A 24,028-nucleotide genomic window follows, 5' to 3' on the forward strand; every position below is an offset into this window, starting at 1 on the left:
TTTACTAAACCATAATTTCCTTGGATCAGTCAGTATATTTTTAAAAAAATAGATACCATTTTTTGTTACTTACCTGTCTCAAGGGTATAACAGCATATTTCAATAAGCAATTGCATAGTTTTGTTTGCCAGCTTCACTCATCCAAGTTCACAGTTGCATTTAGGGTTTCATGAAATTTATAATCTCTACCAGCACAGTTGGTAAATACCTCATGAACACTAATTGCAAAATGCAAATTTGTGAGAAGTTTATATAAGCCTGTCCAACTCTAGTGAAGTTCTTTATGTCGATGCTATATGGAGGGAATCACAATTGTTAATCTAATCCTTGCATTCATGGCCTATATTTTTGCAAAAGCTATAAAATCACATCCTGCTTATTAGCATGATAATATATATGAAAGATTTATTTTTCTAGAATTTTTTTGAAAGAATATATGGAGTGCAGTTTGTGCCAGAATGTATGATCTGCCCAGGTGTGCTGGGTTGGAAAGAAGGAAAGTATAATCTCTATATATTGGAATGACTTCAAAACCAACAAAGCTTAATTTAAGCTAATGCATGTTTTGATGAAACTCTAACAATGTACTTCTGTTGTTGTGATCACACCACCTTCATAAAAGATTCCCCAACTGATTTGAGTTGATAATGCAGCTGGGTATGTATACAGGGGTGTAGGTTGTAGCCGTGTTGGTCTAAGGACATAGGCAGACAAGGTTTCTTGGGTGACTCTGATATCTTTTATTAGACCAACCCAAATAGTTGGAAAATAATTATTAAGCAAGCTTTCGGGTTCAAAAACCCTTCGTCAGGCTAAGGAAGTTTCAGCAGTTGGTATGTGCTCTTCCATCCAGGAAGCATTGGGTGCTTTTTGAACCCGAAAGCTTGCTTAATAATTATTTTCCAACTATTTGGGTTGGTCTAATAAAAGATATCAGAGTCACCCAGCAGACAAGGTTTCTTGGGTATGTATCGCATTCACAGAAGTTTAGTGCTGGAAGGGACCTCATCAAGTCCAGCCCCACCCTGCTTTGGGCAGGAAAGACTGCTGGGGTCAAATAACCCCAGTAAGGTGTGTGTCCAGTCTCCTTTTAAAGATCTCCAGGGTAGGTGCCTGCATTCAAGTCAGTGAAAAGAAAAGGCAGATAAAGGTTTAAAAGATTTAAAGCTCTTTTCTCGTGCTGTTTTTCTGATTCGGTAATATCACTAGCTACTCTAGACTCAGTTGAAGGGATGATATGCATGTCCTTTCTGCATAATGTGCAAACTTCCTTTTAATCTGTATTCTGTGAACTGCCAAATTGGGAATTTGAAGTTGACATATGAGGATGTTTCTCATGGTCAGAAACTAAAATCAGTTTCCTTCAAAGAGATTAATGATAAAGCTGGCAGGTAGAAAATGGGCACAGAAATGGCTGAAAGTGCTCCAGAAGAGTGCTGCAAGGTGACTCATGGGCTTCATGGGCACAACTGATGCATGCTAAGGGTGAAACGCATTTTCACAAAATTACCAACCAAATAGCCATGAAACATGTACAGTAATTCTTAAGCAGAAATCTTGTAATATAAGGTAGAGAATAATAGTGTCTTTTAAAACTTAGGTCAGTAATGTTGTTCCTCTGGGGAGGAACAAATAGTAGAAATAATTGTTAAAGTGCCAGTATCAGCCTTAACTCACCTGCTTCCTTTTTACTGCCCATGTTCTACCTGTAGTCTAGATAGCCCTTTATCTGTGCATTCTGATTAACTTTCCCAGGGATTCTCATTGGGTGCATAGATCTTGCATTGCAATCTAATTGCACCTTAGTATGCATATGACATCTTATTAACATATTATTTGTATTACGGTAGTGGTTAGGAACCACAGCAAAGAGGACAGCTCCGTTGTATAAAGAGTTGTACAGATGCTGGGACAGTTCTTACTTTGAAAATTCAGAATCCAAATACCGTCTGTTTAGCCTTTGTTTCTGAGTTTAGTTTCATGCGAATTCAGTGATTTTTAGTTGAACGACCAGTTTCACTACCTTTGGTCTTGGTGGCTACCTGTGATACTTGCAGAGCATGTTGACAAGTTTTGTCTCTCTCTTCTGCATGTGGTTTACATAAAGATTTTCTTTTAGAGCACTCTAACCACTGCCTGGTACACTAAAGAAACTTTCTGGATGAACTTTCAACTGACAGGGTTAGTGTACAATAGGGCTGTGCAAGGCTTCAGACCATGCTTCGCATCTGGAGAAGCTTCGGGTGCTTCGGCATCCGAAGCAGCATGTCCGGATCGAAGCACTGACTTCTTTAGGCTTTCCGAAGTGTTTCGGAGCTTCTGAACCACTTTGGAAAAACTTTGGAGCCCCTTCGGAGATCTGGCCATAGGGTATAATGGGGAATCAGTGAAATGTCTATAGCTTTGTTTTTTTTTTTTCTGATTTGAATGAAACTTGCAGGGGTGGTAGCCTCTGCTGAAAACATGAAGCCTGCCAAGTTTCAAGAAGATCGGTTCAGGGGTTCAGGGGGAACTGTACCCCAAATTCTTGTAAGCAAAACTCATGTCACGTCTATGTGTTACACCACAGGAGGGTGAAAACTGCAGGGATGGTAGCTGCTGGTGAGGCCACAAAACCTGTCAAATTTCAAGAAGATAGGTGCAGGGGTTTGGGGGGAACTGCATCTCAAGCTGCTGACAGGTAAAACTCGTGACATAAATGACCCTGTGTGTGTGTTAAGGTGCAGTTGCAGCGGGCTGAAAACTGCAGGGGTAGTGGCCCCTGCTCAGGCCACGAAGCCTGCCAGTTGTCAAGGAGATGGGTGGAAGGGGGTTCTGGGGCCCTTCACCCCTGGCTGCTGACAGACAAAACTCGTGACATGGGTGCTTGTGTAACTGTGTCTGTCTTCGGGCAGTTGATTGCCTGTATTGATTATTTCCTCTTCTTAGTCTGTGGTTTTGTAGATGTTAATCCTTGCTCGTTAACTCGTTATATAGTAGCTAGGTACTGTATATTGAGCTGGTCTCTGATTGAATCATGATTAATTGGTAACTGGTAACCCAGTAGCTTAGCAGTCAGGCCTGGAGTAGTCCCCTGCAGCCCCCTGTGCCCCCAGACAGACACAGTTGCACAAGCACCCATGTCACGAGTTTTGCTTGTCCGCAGCTTGAGGTGCAGTTTCCCCCAAACCCCTGCACTTACCTCCTTGAAACTTGGCGGGCTTTGTGGCCTCACCAGAGGCCACCACCCCTGCAGTTTTCACCCCCCTGTGGTGTAACACATACACGTGACATGAGTTTTGCTTTCAAGAATTTGGGGTGCAGTTCCCCCCGAACCTTTAAACAGACCTTCTTGAAACTTGGCAGGCTTCATGCTCTCAGGAGAGGCTACCACCCCTGCAAGTTCCATTCAAATCAGACAAAAACCAACAAAGTGTATAGCTATTTCATTGATTTCCCTGTTATAATCTATGGCTGGATCTCCGAGGCGGCTCCAAAGCTTTGGTGCTTCTTCGGCCAGATGGAAGCAGGAAACCGATCTGGAGCTTCGGATTGGCTCCCTGGCATCCGAAGCTGCTGAATCTGAAGCCGGATTGAATATCTGCCTACTTGCACAGGCCCTAGTGCACAATATAACCTCATAACCAAGGCATTTACTGATGGAATTCACATACTCACTGCAGACTTCCATACCTTATGATAGTTATTGCCCTCTAGCTCTTGACAGAGGAAGGGAAGAATATAAAATTTAGTTAAGGCTGTTGTTGATAAATCATGGTTAAGATTCCAATAGTCTGTTAAAGGTAACCTGGAGGTTTGTTTATACTGAATAGTCATTTCAAGAGTTGTGAACCTATTTCCTTTAATAATTCAGATGTCAACATCTGAATGCTGTCTGATTCCTTTACTCTTGTCATTCTGGCTTTCTTTTTGGATATAGCACTATGACTGCACCTGTGGCCTTGGTTGTTGATCTTAGCCTGGAGATTGACACAATAAATTGTGCCCCGCTTTTCTTACTAGATATTTCAGCAGCATTTTATATGATTATCCAAGAGATGCCAATAAAGCATTTATGTGACCTGGTGGATATTTGCAGGACAGCTTTGTTCAGCTCTTTCCTGGCAGGGAGGCTCCAGATGGTAGTAATAGGCAAGTGCTCACTATCCCTTTTGGACCTTTTCTAGGAGGTCCCCAAGGCACCAGCTTTTCACTCCTCTTCAATATGTATATGAGGCTGCTGAGTGAGATGTGTGGAGATTTGGAGTGAGGTGCCATCAGTTTTCTGATGAGGCTCAGCTCTACTTCTCTTTCTCATCTGACCCAGTCTCTGCAGTCTCTCCTTTTCAGTGCCTGATGCAGCTGGGGACTGAATGTGGGTAAACCAATTGAAACTGAATCCATACAAGATAGATGTGATGGTGGTGGGCAGACTTCTTGATATGCAGGGGATTGGAACACTTACCATTGCTTGGATTCAGCCTCCTCTTGTCACTCGGGTTTGCAGCCTTGAAGTGCTCTTGGATCCTCTGCTCCACTTAAATTTTCAGGTGGCAGAGGTAGCTAGGGGAGGCTTTCATCAGCTCCTATCTGGTAAGAAGGCTACAACCCTTTCTTTCAGATTTAGATGTCGACATCATTCATGCCTTCATAACTTTGAACATAACTATGTGGGGGTGCACTTGACCTTCTAGAAGTTCCAGCTAGTGTAGAATATGGCAGCATCTTCAGATAGGGAAGAGTTGCCAGAGGGGCACAGCTCCAGTATTTTAGAGTTTACACTGGCTCCAAGTATCTTTTAGGGTGAAGTTCAAGATGTTGGTTTTGACCTGTGAGGCCCTAAACTGTCTAGGCCTGAGGTACTTAGGGCATAAGGGGGAAGGCAGTCCCTTATCATGAGCTCTTAAGTTTAGCCAAGAGTAACCTCCTGCAAGTACCATTCATGCGCTGAGTTGATTTGGCAAAAATTTGTGGGAGAGCATTCTCAGCAGCTGCTGTTAGCTCTGGAACTCCCTTCCTCTTGAAGCCTGCCAGAACCTGAGACTGTGCGTTTTTCAAAAGTGCTGTAAACCATTCCTGTTTGCACAGGCATTTAGCATACTGAGTTAGGCTGGTATTCTGTTGAGGAGGTTTTTGTTTTATGTTGCTACTCTACTTACTTTTTATTAGAAATTATTTTGTTGTTTTATTATAAGCTGCTCTGAGCCTTTGGGAAGGGCAGCACATAAATTGAACAAATAAGTAAATATGTTTATTCTAAATGACAATGAAGTAGAAGATCTTGGTTGTGATCGTGACACATGTTTTATCCTCAGTAAGCCAGTTTTAATGCTGTACTGTTTCATGAGCCTCATATGAATGAGTTAATACGGTCCCTATTCTCCCCTCTGTGAGCTTGAGATACCTCTCTGAGATACCTTCTCTGTACTGTCATGTAGCATTATAGCCCGTTTGTCATTCCTAACCTTGGATTTTCTTTGTTGCATTTTGTGTAGTATGCAAAGCCAGCAGGTCAGTCCTGCCTCCCTTCAGTGTTGAGAGCTTAGCAGCATTTATTTTTCTTCTACTATATCTATTTTTGGTTTGGTGTAAGAGAAGTTTGCACCGCATACTAGGAGATGATGAATTGCTGTATACTGTTAGTATCTGCTGCTCAGATGATACCCCAGCCTTCTGACATCTTGCCAAGTACATTTTAGTTCTGTTACTTCATATTCTTTTGAAAGGTTTGTTACATAGCCTGATACGACCAACATCAACTTCTAGGTTTGCTTCTTTAGCTGGTTGTGAGCTGACATCATTTTGTTGCTTTAAGAACCACGATGAGAGTTTAAACTGCAGAATTCTGTCTGAATATTTGAAACTGTTCTCTTTATGTCCTCCTAGCATACAGATAATTAATAGCTCTAGTCTGTTGTACAGAGAAAATAATTTACACCAGATGCAATGTAGGGTTCCTGGTAGATTTTGTTGCCATGGGATGCCAAAACTGAGATAACTATTTTCCTGCTTTATTTTGATATTACATTATTTAGTCTTTTATTCCTTTCTTAGCAGCTGTATGTTTTAGGAGTAATCTGATCAAATGGATACAAAAACTGAGCCCAACATAACTTTCCTGATGCCCACGAGGACAGAAAACTACTTGAGGACAGCCATTAATAATCTGATTTTTTTTTTTTTAATTTGTTTTTTTATTTTTTTTGAAGTGTGGGTTAGTTTTCTTGTTTCAGGTTTTTTTGTGTGTGCTTGTGTGCATCTTTGAGCCACAGAAATGAAATCTAGCAGTAGAATTTGGAGAGGTGAAAAAGATTACTTAAATCATCTAATCCTATTCCTTAGAGATGTAATTGTTTTCTTGCTTTCAGCACTATCTTTGGTTCTGTTTGGCAATTAGATTTAATAAAGCATCCTGAAATCCTACTTTCAGAAATTTTGATGAGTCATCTCTGTTTCTGCATCTCATATAGAGATTAGGACTGTGCGAAATTTAGCTGCCAGTTTTGTTTCAACTCATTTTGAGATTTAAACAAAACAGATATCATCGAAACAGGCTCAAAACAAAACGAGGCAAGTCGAAACGTTTCGCCGCTGCTTTGACGTTTCGCCCATAGGCTATAATGAGGAAGGTCGAAACAGCCTATAACTGTCATTTCCGGCCTGACTTGGATGAAATGTGCAGGAATGGTAGCCCCTTCTGCGGACATGAGGCCTGCCAAGTTTCAAGGAGATAGGTGCAGGGGCTTGGGGGAAACTGCACCTCAAGCTGCAGACAAGCAAAACTCGTGACATGGTTGACACTGTGTGTTAAGGCGCAGCAGGGTGAAAGCTGCAGGCCTGCTAGGCCCTGCTGAGGCCGTGAAGCCTGCCAGCTGTCAAGGAGATAAGTGCAGAGGTTCTGGGGTCCTGCACCTCTAGCGGCTGACAGGCAAAACTCGTGTCATAGGTACCTGTGCAACTGTCTGTCTTGGGGCAGAGGGGGGTGGAAACTGCAGGCCTGCTAGGCCCTGCTGCAGCCACAAAGCCTACAGTTGTTTAATGAATTTATTCTCACAGCACTCCTGTGAATTGTGAAGTGTAATTATTCCATTTTACAGGTGATTAGCTGAGGCTCAGGGAGGCTAAGGAACCTGACCAAGCTTGCTCTGGAAGTCTCTGGAAGAACTGTTTCAAAGCTATATCTCCTAAGACTTAGGCTCCAGCCACTCATAGATTCATAGATTGTAAGGCTGGAAGGGACCTTGGAAGATCATTGGGTTCAGCCCCCTGCATCAAGCAGGAAAGATAACTGGGGGTCAGGTGACCCTAGCAAGGTGACTGTCTAGTCTCCTATTGAAGATTTCCAGGGTAGGTGATTGCACCACCATTGGAGGGAGCTTATTCCACAGTCTGGACACCCTAGTTGTGATGTAGTTTTTCCTAATTTGAACCTGAAATAATCTTCCAGGTGTTTGTGACTGTTACTCCTAGTTTTCCCCAATGGTGCCCTGGTGAACAGTTGTTCACTGAGCCCTAGATGTACGCTTTTGATGTAGTGGTAAGCTGCTACCAAGTCCCCACTCAGCCTTCTCTTTTTTTAGGCTGAAGAGTCCCAGGTCCCTCAGCCTTTCCTCAAATAGCTTGCCGGGCAAGTCTCTAATGATATGGGTAGCGCTTCTCTGGACTCTCTCAAGCTTTACCACTTCTTTGTTAAAGTGTGGAGCCCAGAACTGGACGCAGTACTCAAGCTGCGGTTTCACCATTGCCAAGTAGAGCTGAGTAGAGCAGGAGAATTACCTTTTTTCAATGGTTTTGCTGGCGATGCATCAATTGATGTGTGCTAGAGTATTGTTTGCACCGCTGGCTCATGTTCATACTGTGGTCAGTTATTACCCCCAGGTCTGCGGTGGCAAGTGATGGGGGATCTTCAGTCCTGCTGCCTGATGAGAGGCAGCAGTTGCACAAGCACCTGTCATGAGTTTTGCCTGTCAGCAGCTAGAGGTGCAGGGCCCCAGAACCCGTGCACCTATCTCCTTGACAGCTGGCAGATTTCATGGCCTCAGCAGGGGCTAGCAGGCCTGAAGCTTTCACCCTGCTGCGCCTTAACACACACAGTGTTACCCATGTCATGAGTTTTGCTTGTCCGCAGCTTGAGGTGCAGTTTTCTCCAAACACTTGCACCTATCTCCTTGAAACTCGGCAGTCTTTGTGGCCTCAGCAGAGGCTAGCATGCCTGCAGTTGTGACCCCGCTGTGGCTTAACACATGACATGAGTTTTGCTTTCAAGACTTTGGGGTGCGGTTTCCCCAAACCCCCTGCACCTATCTCCTTGACACTTGGCAGGCCTCATGCCCTCAGAAAGAGCTACCATTCCTGGAAGTTTCATCCAAATCAGGCTAGAAATGACAAAGATTATAGGCTGTTTTGACCTTCCCCATTATAGCCTATGGGCGAAACGTTAAAACAGCGAAACTGTTACAATGGAATGGAACAGCTGTTTCAAATCGAAACAAAATTTGAAATGGAATGTTGTTTCATCGAAATGCTGGTTGAAATGGAACGGTGCCGTTTTGCACAGCCCTACTAGAGATACTTCATGTAGCGACATTTGTTGTACAGGTGCTGCACGCTTAATGTTGTCCTGGTTAATGTTGTTTTGTTATTATGTCGCTGATCTATTAGAGAACATACTCATTTTAAGTTGTGCAGTGTTCAGTTATAACGTTTGGCCACCACCTGCTAGTATGGAACAACTGTGACATAATTGGATTAGCTTAACATTGTTTCACTTAAAGTTGCATTTTTCAAGAACGTAACTATGATGTTAGGCGAGGAGTAGCTGTACATGTTTCTTTCAATGCAGTCAGCTGCAGAATATGACTGTTCACATTGTCTTTTGTATTTACTTTTCACAATCTTGGAGAGAGGTGAGGGGAATACAGGACTTAAAATATTTCGCTGTTCACCTAACTAACTGGAGGTCACTGTATGAAATGTGTTTACCCTATCAGCAAGCTCCAGTGGTAGTGTGCTACAGAGGAGCTTGACAATGAATCCTAACTGCTAGACTACTTGAGAGTAAACAGGGGTGAGTGCCAGTCTCTGGTCATTAGGGTGCTATTTAATTAAAATTCCCTCATCCTGCCATTGAAAACATAACGATCCTTCTGTCTCCACCCCCATTGCATGCAGTGAATAAGTTCCAAGACTACATATTGAACACTTGAGGATAAAATAAAATATTACCTGACTTTGGGGCACTCTATGTATTGAATGCAGCATGGGTCCTGTGGTAGAAAATTGTGACTTGTGGAATTAAAGGCTGTGTTCACACAAAGGGGTGGAATTAAGATTGCAGTCAAGCCTATTTTTGGCATTTCCTAACTTTTTGATAGCTTGATTTTTTGCAGCCATCATAATGTTCTTTAAATTTAGTTTGTTTGTAATTTCTTGGGATTTAAGAACAAACTAACTAAACCCCCCCAAAATTTCATGGTGTGTCATTGAATTAACCCATAGGTCACTGGCAGATCCACCATAGACATATCTTCTATTTGAGTTAGCAGAGTAACTATTAGCAATATCGGGTGGCATCCTCTGTCAGTGGGGGCCAACCTCTTTGACTGGTGTGCTGCAGCTTAGCCCTGCACCTTCCCTGATTGCTATCCAATCCCCTTTCCCTACCCAATCTGCTGCTCTGCTTCCTGCTCTATTTGCCACTGTGTTACTTGTCCCCTCCCTGATCTGCTGCATGCCACACACAGAGGCTGCTTTGCGTCATTTGTGGAATGTGCGCCCCTGGTTGACTGCCCTTGCTTTATGTGGACAAGCACTTTAGTGAGATGAGATGTCTTCTTCTGTCTAACTGACAAAGCAGTGGTGGGGCTCATGAACCCTGGGTTCCGTTCTGGGAAGGCTGTGCTCTACTTTGCCCTGATCCTTCTTGTGCTTCCTTTACCTGTTTATCCTAGTCCTGTCTCTTTCTTTTCTCAACCATGTCACCTTGTCACAGTTCCAGTCTGTTTGGCAGGTTCCAGTCTTACTGCTTCAGCTCCCTATCTCAGTTCAGCACCAGGGGGAAAGAAATGTATTCTTTGCCAGTTTGGTGTGCAACTCTGGAGTACTGGTTCCATCCTAGGCTCTGGAAGGGAGTGTGCTCAATTGGAAACAGCCTTTTCTGTTAATTTCCCCCAAACTTGGTCCCTTCTTTCTAGTCCCAGTCCTTCCTTTTTATAGTCCTATTCTTGTCTATCCTGTTTCTGTCTTCACTCCTCAGGCTTATTCCCTTTGCAGTCTCCTTGCCTGGTCAATTCTAGTCACTTCTTTGATCTCCTTTACCCCTTTCTCCCTCCTCTCTCCCTCCAGTTTCTTTTTGCTCATCTAAATTTTCCTTCCCTCCCCCATTGCTAGCTCCTAGTCAGTCTCCCTTTACTTCCTCCCTGGCTTCTTGTCCTTCTTTCTCATCTCCTTTATCTCCTGTTTTGTCCCTCTCCCCAACTAGTTCCTGTCTCCTTGGTCCAGCGAGTCAGTCTTTCTTGCTAGCTGTTCATCTAGTCTGTGGTCCTCCTTGTCAACCAGCTAGCTTGCAGTCTTCCCCCATTTCATTCACCAGCTTCCAGACTTTACCTCTACAAATCCCAGTAACAACTCTGTGCTTTTCCTCCACTATCCCAGTCATATCAAATACCCTACCCCAGTCTCTTCCTTTTCTTAACTCTGGTCTCTTTTGCCATCTCTTCCTTCAGATCAGGTGGCTGGGTACATGCTAACAGAGGGGCTATGGAACTCATAGGTGAGGAAGATTCCCTTTTAAGCTCTGGTGCCTGGCTTGGAGCAGTTTTATTGCTTTATATGCCGCCCTTCCCAGTATATAGGGAACATCCTTCTGAACCCTTCTAGCCCTGTGCTGCAGCCATGGTTGGCTCTTTGAGGATGGCATGTGGACAGTCTAGTCAGCAGTAGGAGCTGTGAGTGTGTGATGAATGGAGAATGAATCTTCAGAGATTTTAGCTGGTCAGCTCTAGCAAGTCTCTACCAACCCTTATGGTTTTTCAAAGGGTAATTTCCTGATCAAATTTGGGCCGATTTTGGACAGCTAGCAAAGAGACATCTCTTATACAGAGGCTAATTCTGAATTAGTCTCAGAGTCCTGCTGTGGGACATGCAAATTTAAAGAAGAAATGATCACAGCAATTTATTAACACTTGTAAAATACTGTTGATTTCTTTAGATTTGTTCTTGGACTAGCTGGTTTATTTTAGCCAAAAAGATAATGGGAAAATCAGCTTGAGAACAGACTTAGGATAGAGGATTTCAGCACAGTCCTCTAAAGTTTTTAGCAAAATTATGAACACTTGCAAAGAGAGTCATAATGAAAAATTGTCTTACTAGGTGGGGCTACCAGCCCCACTTAAAATAAATTTGTCCCGTGTTTTCCAATCCATGCTTGCTGTGATTAAAACTGTGGTTCTCAAATTTTTTAGACTTGAGGCACCCCTTTGAAAATGATGGCTCTTAGTTTTCATTTGTTTTTGACTACAGAAAAATGAGTCATTCTTCTGTTGCCAGGAACACAAAAAGACAAGTTAGAATGTTTTTAACACTATGGATTTCGATTTGAAATCTCTGGGTTTATTGCATGAATCATGTTTTCACATCTAACAGTGCTAAATGTTGTGTGTTGCCCCATGGCTTCTTTGAAATGATCTCAAGTCACCCTGCTTGAGAATCAGTGGGTTAAAATGTGGAGTAAGCTAATTGACATTCTTTCTGTGCCACGCTTGTGTAGCTTACCCTTGAGATTAATGTATCGGCACTATGAATCTACTATGGTTGAAACTGGATGCCTGACGTGCATGCAGCCTATCAATCCACTCATTTAAATTGTACCTAGTACACAGAGTAAATATCCAGGTAGGCTGTGATCCAGTGACGGTATTATCATTTTAAATCCTTGAACTCTAAATATGTTGTGCCTTGTGCTTTGAAGATCAACAGTCTAAGGCTCTTCTAGATCCTTTAAAGGAATAGCTTCTCTGTAACTTCTCTATCAAAGCTTTCCCTTCATTTTGCCTCCAGTTCCTAATTGTGTATATTGTGGTCCAGAGGGGTCCCATGTTATGTGTCCCAACAAGTACAAAACATTTGAGGGATTTCTGTGATATTCTAACTTTGAAGTGTTCGTCCTGCTATATGGGGGTCTAAGATTTTTGAAGGTGTTTAAAACAGGATAATGGGACATGCTCAATCTTGTACCTGAAGTCCTGGAAGCATCTACAGTCATTTTCTTCTTTTTAAATAAATAAAAAAATAAGTTGCTCAATTTTTTCCCATAATTCTTAGCTGCACAAGTGGCAAGGAACTGAGGGAAACTTTATATTTTTGGAACCAAGAGTCATGCACTGTTTCCCCTGCCCACCCCCAGCCCCAGCTCTGCTTTAGGAACTGTAGACTTGATTCCCTTCTGACTGGCAACGTTCTGCTCTGCATTACAAGAAATACACCTGGATCTCTAATAGTGTCTGTCCATAAATACCTCTCTCAAGTAAGTGGACATTGAAGTCCATTTTTGGCCATTTGGCAACCTTGACAACATGCAACAGGATCAACATATCTGTCTGTTCATGATTTATTTTCAGTTCAGAAGCATCACCTTTGTTGGAACAAGTATATACCAGATGATGCCCAAACTTGAGTAGTTTTTAATATGCATCTTAGTTTTCTGGGGGTTGCAGAATTGTTGTTGACTCGATGCATATTCTCTTGTCAAAAGTAGACTTTACAAATCTTTGCTTGTGAATAAATATGTATATCATGTTATCCTTTGCATATTCCTTCTTGGTGGTATATCTTGATTGCTGGTAGTGCAGAGAAATGCTTAGTCTTGTTTTTTTGATGTTCACGATCAGAGTTGTATGAATACCTAATATTTGGTTTGCTATTAGTTCCAAAACTAAAAAATGCTTCAGAAAAACCATTTTTTTTCCCCTTCTTTTTTTTAAGTTTTCATAGATGTTAGGGGCTGGAAGGGATGATCATCAAGTCCAGCCCCCCTGCACTTGGGCAGGAAAGACGGCTTGGGTCAGATGACCTCAGCAAGGTGCGCTGAAGAGTTTTGTTTAGGACCTTTTCAGTAAAAGGAAATGGAATGTGTGAACTGACGGTCGTATTCAAAAGGAGCCTTAACTGCCAGTCTCAAAATGTGAGGAAGTAATTTCCTTGTACTCTGTAGCCCACAGGTGTTGGGCATGCATTTTGGCACATGGAGCACCAGGTTAAAATCTCTTTTTTGCCTGATTTTATAGCAGGCACTCGACCCTAGTTCTTCTAGATTGGTGGTGAAAAATACTGAGCTATAGGATATGTTAGGATTGATTTTTCTCCATGTTTCCTGTTGAAGTTGTTCCACTTTGTGTAAATTAAATATTTACTTGGGACAGAGTGAGTGACTCTGAAGGCTGTTGATTAGGACACTCTACTGTGAGGAGAAAAACCAGAGTTCCAGTTCCTACTCAAAAAATAGTTTGTATAGTTAATATTGGGGTGGAAGAATTTCAACAACAGAGATTAACAGATACCTAGCCCACATTATTCCAAAGCCCATTAGTTGGAGAATTAATATATGATGTTGAGACCTGGATTTAAGTCCTTGTTCAAATTCAGACAAAATTGTATCTTCTGCATTCTTGGAGGGTGGTCTAACCACTGGGATAGAGCATACAAGGGAACCACTGTTTTCTCTTCAGTTTTATGAGTGTCACCCAAGTAATGTCATAAATCTAAGCCAAAAAATCATAACATTTCGTTCTGAAAATGCCAAAATCAGCTGTCTGGGGAATTTGTTTTGTTTTGTCCAAAACTATTTAAAGTCGATCTGAATTCAAGTTTCAGTTGCCCCTAAACTGCATTTTTGGTAAATAAATGATTCATCCTAAAGAGTTTCGCCGAGTCAGATTCATGAACAAATTCCAGCCCTGGATCATTTGTTTTCAGTTGCCAGGTAATGAGCATGACTTTTGGTACTCCTTAGTTTTCTCTTGTAATTAATATCGATATGAAAGGAATGTTTGTCACAGCATTCCAGGGTCAAAAGAGTACATAATTATATCTATATTTATGATAAGTTTGTGTTATCACTTTCTCTGATGCTTTACTTGACTTTGCTTCTCTTCCTATCACCAAAGCAATGTGCATAAAAGCAAAAGTTAATGTGACCTGGAGCATTCTAGTATTCACAAACAAAATGTCAGTTTTACTTTAACTTGGTCTTTTGAAGAGTTGTACCTCACCTTTTCACTTTCATCTTTGTGCAGCTCTTGAGAAGATATACAACCCCCCAAAAATTCTAGTCACTTTTTTCATTGGTGTAAGGGACAGACTTTCCCTTCAAAGTTGGGTATATTGTCTCTTTTAGAAGGCCTGGACAGATGTTAGTAACAAATTGATACTAGAGAAGTGTAAATATGGATTTACAAGCCATAGCACTGAAGCATATATGCACCCCTGATACAGCCTGTGGGTTGGATCAGGCCTGCATGTTCATTTCATCCAGCACACAGGGCTCCTAGAAGGGCTGGGAATTTGGGGGTAGGGTGAATGGGGATGGAACCCACTGCCAAATTCCGAGCTGTGGAACCGTGTTGGGGGGGGATACCTGTTGTGGGGTAGAAGCAGATGATGGCTTCAGTAACCACTTGACCCACCACCCCTCCCAGATCCAGCTTGTGAGGCTCCTCACATTCTGGAACCAGCCCAAGCGACTGCATGAATTTGAAGCCCTATCTTAAGGTTTGTCTACTTAAACATATTAGCACAAGGTAAGCTACAGCATGAATTTCCAGCATGTTAGCTATGCCGTCGTTGTCATCCATGCACGTACACTCCCATTGTGGTAAGTGGGATATAACTTGCTCCATTTCCACTGAGGGGCAACTTGCATCCCATTAAAGAGCATGTATCTTGGTTGTATCATGGAATAGCTAATGTGGTCTAAGTTGACACCCTATCTTACCTTATGATATTGTCTTTGCATACCTGTACTGTTAGCAGTAATAATAATAATCCCAGTCACCATTCCATTCCCCTGCACCCATCTAGCCAGCACTGGTTGATAATGTCCCTTGTTGATTTGACCAGACAAAAAAGGAATTCAATCTGCTTTGTAAGGAAGGAGGAGGAGTTTTCTAACTCCGCAGCCTGCATTTGGAAACCTACCTAAAATGTGTCTTTGGACACTGATGGAGACACTGCAGTCTCTTGCATTTTTTTTGGCTTAAAAATATGCGGATAGCCTATGTCTGCTTATTGAGAATTAAGTACAAACAGAAATTAAAAGAGGAAATAGGAGAATGTTGTGGTGCAGTGAGGAAATGTGTGTAATTTTTTTAAAAAGAAAAATGTTGTTAGTTCTACTTTTCTACCAAAGAGAGATCCTTGAAATTTTACTCAAACTCTTATTATTATAAGGAAAATGAAAACTAATTATTTTTTCAATGCAAACTGAAATTCCACCCGTTGTCTTGACCTAATCTCCAGAAAGAATGGACAATGCCCTTTAAAAGCTGACTTTAGCTACTATATCATTATTTTTGCTCATACTATATTTAACACAAACTCAGAGGTGTACCACTACTTGCTTTTTTTTAAAGAACTAAGTATGAACAATGGTATAAATCTACCATCTAGTTAAGTGTCTAGCAATGCAGAAACTGCTGTTTGGAAGCTGTGTTACTATTTCTGTTTATTGAAGTAATGTAATATGCTAGAGCTGTTGACAGATCCAAAAAAAGTGAAAGCTAATGTAAACATGGTACAGGTGTAGGGCAAATACTGTTTTTTCCCTATCAAATGGGACAGGTGCGTGTTGTTTCTGGCATACCACAGATAATTTTGAAGAAGTAAAGAACACAGTGTTTTGTTCTTTACTTTTAGCCCCTCAAGGGTAAGTAAATTTATCAGTAGCACATATTTAATCTAGGTAACCTCTTGGGCATGTTAATCTCTTGTAGTTGCCCACGTAAAATTAAAAATGGAACACTTAAAATATAGTTAATCCTTTTCTCGGTTAGTGCCATGAACCTTTCAGACTTAGTTGACATGGAGATTATTGAATTGTACACGTTATTACACCTATTTTAAGTTAAAATTTTTTAAAGGTTTATTAAACTCTGTGCAAGGACCTGTCCACCTGTGTAATAGTAGAACACTAACATTTAAATTTTAGATTTTTAAACTGTCATTTGTTAGTAAATCATCATTCTGTTTATAGACAAAAATAATATTTTTCCAGCATAATTTTTCCCCAAGCAGCAAATAAGTGAAGTCTAGCTGTACTGAGAATTTTCTGATTTTTATCTGCTATCTCTGTGACAAGCATAGGAGTAACTCCCATCCATTCTATTTCATGTGAGGTTTCTTAAATGCATCAATCAGAGGACATAATCTGCTTAATGAGATACAAAACCACACTAGAAAAGTAGCAAGATCTAGATACAAGAGTGGCAGTGGAAATGAAGTGTTTGTTTAAAGCATGAGCAATGGTTGGTTACTATATTGTTTGTTAATCATGCATTGGAATTTATGGGTAATAGATAACTAGATGGAGTAAATAGGTTAAACTGAAGCTTAATCGGTGCGTAATAGTGTTACGTTGTGAACTACGTAGACAAATTATTTTTAGAATTTTTAAATGGAAGGGGAAAGGGCCTGTTTTAAGTGACACTGATCTTGGACAGTACAGTTCTGTTCCAGTCGAGATGGATTGCTTTGGGATCAAGGTCAGCTCATTGGAAGCCACACTTCCATTGGTTTTGGCCAGTGCTTAAAATGTGCTAATCCCATACTGAGTTACTCTGAAAGCTTGAATGGCAGCGCAAGTTCAGCATTAAAAAACATCTTTAAATAGATAAGGGCATGACTGGACTTAGCCCAAACTTTTCATGTTACTGAAAAACCGTGGTCTACAACAGAGTGTGTGTGTGTGTGTGTGTGTGTGTGAAGCTGAGCATTTTAACTAGAACATTACATTTGTTTATAAATATGCTAGGGTATAGTACATTGCATGCCATGTCATATGTTTACAAAACTATATTAAAAGAATATTAAGGTTGGGTACTCAAAAAGGAACTGAGTTAAGGTTAATTGTGGCAGTTCTCAGTTTTTCATTTGCAGTCTTAACATAATTTTAATGTAATATTTTGCTTGTAATTTCCTTAATTTAAAAATGAATATCAGATTGGAATACCAAAACTCTCATAAAGTGGAACCACTCAATGCCTTGGTCAGTTTGGAATCCAGAATCCTTTAATTCCATAACAACGTTCTTTCCTACTTGAAATAAAAAGGTGATAGTACTAGTCTGTTATCCTCTCTGGGGGTCAGCTACCAAAAGGGATGTGAGAACATTTTGCCAGGGACTTACACAACTTTGCTAGACAGCAGAGGAATATTTAGAGCCAGGAATCTTGAGTTTTAAACTGGTCTTTGGAGTGTGACATGTGACCTAGTGATTACATAGCAGAACAAAGCACAAATTTGGCACATTCCTTGTGAAGGCAGTGAAGCTAAGCACATGAATCTTGGGTCCACCATTTTAGAGAACTGGGACTGTATTCTTGTCCTTGTTGTGGCCCGTTATGCTATACAACTGTGCTCTGCACTATGCTGCTCCCCTTGCAGTCTGTGGTATGCAGTACTAGAAACAGGAAGGGAATACTGTTGATTTGTGTAGTGCTAGGAAGTTCTGAGTTTGGCAGTGGTATGTAGGCAGGGTGTGTGGCTGCAGTAAGTTAGTCTTCATTTCCTCTGCTTTACCTATAGCAAGTCAGGGTAGGTTTAATGTTTTGGGCATTATGTCTGGTAGTTGAGACAAGGTTTTTGTGAAGCTTTTTAAGAATACATTAGATGAATGCTTTTCTAGGATGTCGTAGATGAGGATGATTCTGTTTTGAGCAAGTGGTTGGACTAGATGACCATCTTGGGGTCCCTTCCAGCCCTACTTTTTATGATTCTAAGCTGTCTGCTTCTATACCAACTCCAGCAGACAATGCACTATTAAGCTACCTCATCTGTAAAATGGGGTAGTGAATTTTTTTCCTATGGCCAAAGGTGGGAAACATGTCATACCTAATGTTCAGGGGCAAGGTGTACAGAATTACTAATGCCAGTTTAGAACCCTCTGTAACCTCCTGGTACCCATCATAGCTTCCCCCAAGTTATTTAAGTAGAGGAGCTTTCCCACACAGTAGAAAGAGCTTTCACAAGCCTGCCCTCTGTCTCCTTATTTTCAATGTCTGCCTTCCCCTCATCCAGTGGGAGTAGAAATTGTTGCATTGACCCAAATCCCTAATGTTATGCTGGACTGGAGCATGCTCAGTGCAGATGAAATATTTAGATTTTAGCCACAAACATGCTTTACTGAGCATGTACAAATGACAATTTTTACAAGTTTAGAACTTGGCCAAATTCTCATTGGCTGGAAAAAAGAATGTGAAACTGGTGCAATCCATTGTCAAACTCAAGTGCAAACCTTGGAGGCATTAGAGCTTATCAAAGAAGTGGTAGCAAGAATTGTTAACACTGGTTGAACAACCTGTTTCTTTATAAGAAATACCTTGAGCTAATTTTACTTCATATGTATATAAAGAGAGAGATATTTTACATTATAATATATATTCTATTGTTTATAATATTTTTATTTTATTTTTGATATATTTTACATTGATATATGTTTTGTATTCAAAACTTGCCACCTGAGCTTTATGGACCATTCTTTTAAATGAATAAAACATCAGGAATTGATTAATCTGTTCAACTACATCAGCTGAATACTACTTGTACTCGTACCAGTAAAAAAAAAAAAGTGTGTGTATTGTATTGAAAGTGTGTGTGTGTTTTTTACACACACACACACGCTTTCAATACTATATGTATGTATGTAATATGACATTTTCCATGGCAGGAAAACGTCATATTACATACATACATATAGTATTGAAAGCGTGTGTGTGTAAAAAAAAAAAAAAAACCAAAAAAAACGCACACACGCTTTCAATACTATATGTATTATGTAATATGATGTTTTCCTGCCATGGAAAATGTCAGCCTGAATGGTTAGTTTGACAAAACTTTAAGTAACAGAAAACAGGGTCTCATAATGGAAAATGCTAAAAAAAACCCCCCAAAACCGTTTACTAGATGCATCACTAGAGCTCCTCCTTTAATAACTTATATGTCATAATATACTGCTTCATTAAGTTGTGGTGAACGAGTATCTCCATAACCTCATCCAGCAACAGATCAAATATTTTTAAATTAATACCATGTTTTTAAATCAAATAAATAGTACATGTATTTGGTATAAACAAGTTGTGAGTTAATGGAATTGGTTACTCTGTGTAAACATGACTGTGGGTGTGTTTGCATCTCTCTACAGGAGGGAGGTATAGGGCTCTTTGAAGGAAACAAGTATCTGGACTCTTAAGGGATGTAAATTGGTCGCTGCATCTTGAATAAAGTCTGTACTTGGGGACCAGCAGAGGGTTATTAGGAGGAAAATAAAAATCACTCAAGAAATGTTAAAGCATTTTCTGGGAAGAGAGAGCTTATCTTTCTTCTACTGCTTGGTACTTTGCCTTCTTCCATCCCCCATAAACTTTAGAGCCTGCAATCATTAGGAGATTGGAGCACATTAAAGAGGCTTAGTCAGCACCTTTTGGAAGAGCTGGCTTTTTCTGGCAGCTTCAATTCTGGTTAATTCTCAACAGAATCTCACAAATTGTAATAGAAGAGCCTGATTTGTCTTAGTAGACTATAACTTGTTTTTGACCCCAGTTTTTAAGGACATTAGGGAGCACTTCATGTATCCAAAACATGATCTCTTGTCAACATTGATCAACTTTGCACTGGTATCACCAGCACAAGTAGTATTCATCTGATATAGTTGGACAGATTCAACAATTCCTGACATTCTATTAATTTGAAAGAATGGTCCATAAAACTAAAGTTATATAAATAATATAATATTTGATATTTGACTGTTCTTACATTCAAAACTTGTAACCTTAGTTTTATGGACCATTCTTTCAAAAGAACAGGATGTCAGGAATTGTTGAATCTGTCCAATTATATCAGATGAATACTACTTGTGCTGGTGGTACCAGTGAAAAGTTGATCAGTGTTGACAAGATCATGGTTAAGTTTTACGGTTAACAGCACATTAAGCTGAAAGAGGAAATTCATATTTTTTTCCTGGGTGGTGGTTTTATGCTGTTTGGTTGCAACATTCAGAAGGCATCAGTTCAAAAGACATTTTCTGCTGCTCTGCTTGTTGGGGATGAACATTTTTGCCTTGGAAGAAAGAAGTGAAATGAGTTTGGCCTCATTCCAGTTCCCAGTTAATCCATGTCAAAATTTAAAAACTGTGGAGCAGAGGTTTGCACTGATTTGTACAGCTTTCTACATTGTTGGGCACTTTAAAAAGCATCACAGTTTAAATTAATAACTCTTGGGCTCTGTATGTAGGGGAAGCTTACTAATTGCCTCCTTTTATCCAGCTCATGTCAATTTGGTTAGTTTTGCTAATTCAACTTCATAGCTGAAGGAACAAACCAATTGCTGTTATAGTATGTATTCTTTTTCATGTGGGGACAGATACTCAGTTGGTATAGGGTCCATTAGGGGTGCACAGATAGAGATTTTTGGGGCTGATACCGATAGCTGATTTTTAAGGAGGCATATTGGCCGATACCAATCTGACTTCTGATACCAGCCTGGCAGCTTGAAGAACCGTGTCCAGCTGGTAAGTCTGTTGTGGAAGGGGAGGGGCATGGCGGGGGGCAGATCAAGGCCCCTGCGGTGAGGGGAGGGAGTAGGGTTGGGACATGGGCTGGGGCAGGCACTGCCCAGCCAGAGCAGGGCAGGGCAGGGTGCAGGCCAGAGCTGCAAGCGGCTCGTCCAAGGGGGTGCAACTCCTGCTGCTGTGTGCACCCCAGGAGAGCATGGGTGGGGTGGCTGCTGCTGTGGGCTGGGGCTAGTGCCAGGGCTGTGCTGGGATCTTCCCAGTGTGGGGGCTGAGCTAGGAGTTGGCTATGGGGGGGTGGGGACACCTGTAGCCACCCCAAAATTCACCGTAGTTCCCCCCCGTGCTGCCACCTGGCCCAGCCCCGCATAGCCCTGGCCCCAGCCTGTCCTGTCCCGTGCAGATCTGGGGGCACCCTCCCCATATGCTCCTGGATGAACAGCATGCAGGGGTGGGATCTGATGACCCCCCCCGGATGAGCCACGGCTCCATCCCATGCCTGTCCCACCATGGCTGGGCAGCCCCAACTCCAGCCCTACTCCCTCACTGCAGGGGCCTTGATTTCCCCTCCCACCTCCCCTTCTCTTTCCCTTCCCCCTTCCCATCTTTCCTCTCCCCTTCTACCACACCAGATTTACCAGCTGCACACAGCTCTCCAGGCTGCCAGGTTGTTCTGCTTGCTGCCTACGTGCTGCACTGTGGCTGCGTGCATACACAAGCCATTTATTGGCCAAATTATCAGCCATATTATGCCGATGCAGACAATTTTCTTTATATTTTTCTTTATATCCTTCTGATATCAGACCAATGTATCAGTGTACCTCTAGGGTCAGTGGACTTCAGTTGAATGAAAGTTGATGTATTACATGAGCTGTAGATCTCTTCCTCCCTTTTAAATATCCCAAAGTAGTCCTTTGTATGCTGGGTAGAAATGGATGCCCTAAGGCAGTGGTTCTCAACCTTTCTTTGTGTTGGGACCCATTTGTAAACATTGATGGCCAGTCCTGACTCATTGCCCCTCACTCCCGTCCCCAGCCCCCCAGTGTGTGGGGTAGAGGGGGTTGTGTGGGGCACGGGGGTCCCAAACAGCCCCTTGCAGGCTGGAACTCTGCCAGCCTGCAAGGGAAAAGCAACAACTTCCTTTGGTTTTTTTTTCCTTTAAAGGAGAATCCATTTTTAAAGTTTGTTTGCTAACTTTTCATATATTCTTGCGGCCCATGGGTTGAGAAACGCTGCTGTAAGGGTTCAAGTCCCTGCAGTCTCATCTGGTAGTTGGTAACTTCATACACCCTGCACCACATTCAAAATGCTTCATTTTATTTGCATGTATGCCAAAGAAAGCACCTATCCCAGACCTTCCAGGTTCTTCTGACAAACTCAAATTCAATGGATGTAATACTGACATGTAATAGAAATAAAACTGAGTGTAATCTACTATGGTATGTACCACAGGAAAACTTTAGTGTCTAATTTCTCCCATACTCAGCAATGAACTACCATTCTAGGGCAGGGGTCAGCAACCTATGGCATGTGGACCCAATCTGGCCTGTGAAGAGGTCAGTTCTAACTCCCAGGAGTGGTGGCATGGAGCTATACTGTACCACCTGTCCCATCTGCAGTGTTATCCTCTTGCGGAGCCTGATACTCTGCTGTGTCTCGACTTACCTGCACTGTAGATGGGTCAGGAATCTGCAGTGAGAAGGCAGCTGGCCACTTGGGAGAGGCAGAGACTTGGGACCTTCTTGTATTAGGTGGCTGGTTTGCTGCAACAGTTGGGTCACAAGCTCTGGCCTGCACCAGCAAAAGGCTGCTGACCCCTGAGCTAAGGTATCAGCCACATTCAGTGATATTTCTAAAGTTTGGCTAACATTGCTGAATTGTGTTTATTAAAAATATCCTGCTTTTGTGCTATACTATCTGTTATTTGACTTCACAAAGTAGACCTCCCTGCCTCTTCCAATGACTGGCAGAAACATTCTGTTTCCATAGCTGGGTGAAAATTCCATAGCTGGTTGCGGGGGGGCTAAATAAATTAGTAAAATTGAAACTTTGGCACTTCTTAATATGAAGCCAGTGATTTAAGTGGCTAAAAGTGAATGTAGTTTCTAGCTTTAAAATCTCATTGCTTTCATTAGTTACACTACATTGAGAGTGGCCAATCTAGCCTTGGGCTCTGGCTCAAGGAAGGGCGTGCAAAGGGAGGATATTTTTTTTTCAACTGACTGCTGTTGATGTATGCAGAAGATTTTCCTTCTTGAATAAAAGCTTATGTCACATCTGGAACATCTTTTTTAAAATAAAGGTGATGTTCTGTAGTCTTCTGAAGTTTGCATGAACAGCTTCAGTGCTGCTGCAACTGATTGCAGATTTGCCAAGTTGCTGCACAGTAAAACTTAACCAGAATCATGTCAGTTTATTCTGCTGTTCAGAACAGTGGGCAGTAGGGGTGTGCGAAGCAAGTCCTATTCAATTCGGATTTGGATTTGGCCCGAATCGGGGACAGTGATTTAGTTCGTTGATTCGGATTTCACTTTTTCTACATGCTTTGAGGAACCAGTACGACTTGTGATCTCTGCGAAGCTGGGGCGGATGGAACGTCCCACAGGAGTGGGGGAAGCCCTCCACGTGCTCGGTGGCGAACCCAGAAGTGGACCAGAAGTACTTCCAGTCGACTTCCGGGTGTGCTGGGGAGTGCGCTTGGTGATTGGGTGCAGAGGGACCCCAGGTTCCCAGCCCCCAGACCCAGGAGGCACCAGTCGCTGAGGCGGGGGGGGTGCACGGGGGACCCAGAAGTGGACTGGAAGTGCTTCTGGGCCACTTGATCTGCTGCTGAGTGCACTGGGGAGCCCCCTGCGCTTCTGTGGGACGCTTCATGCACTCCAGCATCACAGCATTCATGAGCCCCTGCTACCGAGAGGTATGTAGAAAAAACTTTTAAAGCTGTGTTGATGTCCGCATCGGAGAGTTCCGATTCGATTCAGAGAGATTAAAGGGTCCTCTGATTCTATTCGGATTCAGAGATTTGGCCACCAAATTGGGCTGAATCTCTGCCGAATTAGATCAGGGACCGAAGCTTTGCACAGCTCTACTGGGCAGCAGTGAAACCAGATGAAGATTGGTGTCCCTTTAACTTGGGAAAGCAGTTTACAGCAGTGGTTGAAACATATGGCTTGTGATCAGATTTGTCCTGCCCAGCACCTTTATCCAGTCCACCAGGCTACTTGAGGGCACTAGAATTTGGGCCCTTTGACCCTCCTGGGTACAGCTGTCAGC

The 24,028-nt window shown here is 42.0% G+C and overlaps 1 protein-coding gene across 1 annotated transcript in view; it reads left to right on the top strand.

Moving 5' to 3' along the window:
- Positions 1–24,028, top strand: part of PFDN1 (prefoldin subunit 1) — a 60,099-nt gene that overhangs the window by 1,584 nt on the left and 34,487 nt on the right. The gene's annotated exons all lie outside the window — the stretch shown is intronic.

This window comes from Alligator sinensis, unplaced genomic scaffold (assembly GCF_000455745.1).
Source record: "Alligator sinensis unplaced genomic scaffold, ASM45574v1 scaffold156_1, whole genome shotgun sequence".
NCBI lineage: Eukaryota > Metazoa > Chordata > Crocodylia > Alligatoridae > Alligator > Alligator sinensis.